Genomic DNA, 2,817 nt, shown 5'->3' on the forward strand with positions numbered 1-2,817 from the left:
ACGATTCTTTGATCACAACCAACTAACTCTTGAGATAAACTGGGAATGCAGTAGACATCCCTTTATGATGCTCATACAGAAGCACATTTCCAAGCAATCTTACATTACAAAGTTGTTGCTGGCATCCTATAAAGGGAAAAAATAATTATTTTGCATGGTTACGTTATCTTGAAGCTGTATTCGATAAAAAATTCTGAAACGAGAAAGCTCACTTTAATACTTATCCGGGCAAGACATTTTACTTCCATATAAAAGACATGGCGTTTCAGGCCTATTGAGCCCCACTTGCCCGGATAAGGGTTAAAACAGTAAAAGAAAATGCAGCAGCATAAGGTACTGTTGGTTGGGAGCACTCTGAAGACCACCATGTGTTCGTTGTTCTCTGATAATACCATCAATACAGATAGAATTATTTCTACGAGTATGGCTATGTCAAACGAAATAAGGATTGAGAGACCTTTTAGATGCTCTCAGTGAAACAAATGCAATTTTAGAGCCACAACCAAATACTAGGAACGCTAAGGAAGAAATTCCTCTTATTAAAAAAAGAATGGAGGGACAATTCTTGTTAACAAATTCTGCTTAACAATGGAGGAGGAAGATATATGAAAGGTTGTGTTACAATACATTTAGTTTTTATCTAAGCATGAAAATAAATATTATGACCACATTTGTACTACATTTATTTTCAAACAAACCAGTTTTTTATTGATTCACAAAAAATTTTTATTGATTACGATTTACAATTAACCCATTCGCAGATACGACTATATATGCATGTACTTACAAAGGGAAATTACTGTCTGCATATGAAGATGTGTCCACAAATGTGTTAATACAATATTTACAATAAAATTATATTATAGAATATTTACAATAAAATTAAACTCAATATACACATTGATATTCAAGATTAGTTATTTCCAATTTTTTGTAATTCTATATTATTTGGGTGAAAATCTTATGTCCAGAGCTCTTTGGCAAACCAAACATATCCCCAGCAACAAATTCTCTGGTTTACTTAGCATCCACATCATAAACATTAATTTTTTCCAATAGAATTATTCGGTTTTCAAATTGGTGGATATGACCAATACAATTAAATAGTTCCTGGAAATATAACAATATAATATACATGATGTTATTAATTTGTTATACAATTTTACCTGGAAAGTAGTTCTGGACATACGAAAATGTTCTCTAAATTGGATATTGAATTATGGTTTATATATATTTAATTTCATCTCATCCTTCTGGAATAATTTGAGGTAGGTACATCTGCTAAATGTATAACGGCATTTGCTAATTTCGTCCCCAAACAAAAGTTCTTCAAGAATATTATCCATTTTAGTTTAGACAGTTTCAGTTTTATTTAAAAACAAAACTGTCTAATAGACTAGGTTATAAATTATATAAACAAAGAATAAAAACATAAACAAATGGAACACAGAACACTCTCAATCGAATGTCAAACGTCAGTCGTTCACTAGTAAAAAAACTGTCAGCGTTTCAGCGCAAATTAATCGGATTGCACTCGGATTATTCTGGTGAACGCGACCATAGTCATCTTCAGCGACCTCAAAAACCACGCGAGTAACAAAACTTGGCCCTTAATATGCTTATTTTGACATGTTTATGCACTTTTTAATGCATGTTAAGAACTTGTGTTCGTGCAGTACAACATGAACGTATTCAGAGTAAGTTCGGGATTAGTTTCCAAGGCGCAGGCGTCAACGTAAACTTTACCGACAACAGTTGGAAGACGAACGAGTGGCAACGAGTGACAAATAATCGTACGAGTAACCCACTCACACGACATGGCAAGTATTCGCGGTGTGCAAGTACTTGGAAGGGATACGCGAAACGATCGTGCGAGAATAGCGGAGAAATATTGCAACTTTCTTAAATAATTAGGCATTCCAAATCACGTGATATAATATGGCTGCTGGATGGCGAAACTGTCATCCATAGGCGTATCCAATGTTTAAACCACTTCATATTTAATTTGCTATCACAATTTCACAAATTTCGCTACACAGTTAACAAAAAAACAAAACCAAACAGGATATTCTTTACAAATTTGTCAATATTCAACGTAAACATTAGATACGCCATGACCACCCCCCTTAACTATGCCTATGGCCATGTCAGTTTAGCCATCCACCGGCCACCACTGACAGTTCATTGGAATCCCTAATTCATTGTCAATTGAGATTGTCAAATTGACCATAGAGGTATATATTAACATAGAGTGAGCCCACGGTTATTAGACTTTATTACGGTTGTCTTGTCCCTCGGTGGTGGGGAGACTTATATTTTTGACTTTACGTCACAAGAGTTTACATTCCCATATTTTTAAATGATTTTCGATCATTGAATGTGTGTTATTGTGTATATATGTGTATTATTTGTGTTATTATGAAATAATTAGACAAATAGTACACATTTTATCTTATACCGGGGGTGAATCGTAAAAAGGGCCATAGGAAACTCAATGTAAATTCTGAATTGTTGAATTCCTGCTTCCCTAATTATTTTACATCAAAAGTCATGAGAGAATACTTGTAGAGAATTAAAATCTGTATTAAAATCAAAAGTTAAAATTGTTCTACGATTTAAATGCATTCCAAAATTTTGAAAAATATGATACATTTGCCACAAATAGGTATGCGTGTAAAAGTAAGGCCACACGTTACTATTTAACTGACAGTGCTCACACCATTGACTGAATAAAAAAATCTTTATTATTAATCCTTTCTCCGCAACTGAGGGTATCTTATCAACTGTATTGTTTTTAAACAATAGATGATAAAATAA

The 2,817-nt window shown here is 33.4% G+C and overlaps 1 long non-coding RNA gene across 1 annotated transcript; it reads right to left on the reverse strand.

Moving 5' to 3' along the window:
• Positions 1 to 666: 666 nt before the first annotated feature.
• LOC126885257 (uncharacterized) lies at positions 667 to 1,866 on the reverse strand. Its single transcript, XR_007698361.1, has 2 exons — positions 1,167 to 1,866; positions 667 to 1,110 (listed from the first exon to the last, which is right to left on the reverse strand). It is a non-coding gene; the product is annotated as an uncharacterized LOC126885257 (long non-coding RNA).
• Between the last annotated feature and the right edge of the window lie 951 nt (positions 1,867 to 2,817).

This window comes from Diabrotica virgifera, chromosome 1 (genome assembly GCF_917563875.1).
Source record: "Diabrotica virgifera virgifera chromosome 1, PGI_DIABVI_V3a".
In the NCBI taxonomy this organism is placed as follows: Eukaryota; Metazoa; Arthropoda; class Insecta; order Coleoptera; family Chrysomelidae; genus Diabrotica; species Diabrotica virgifera.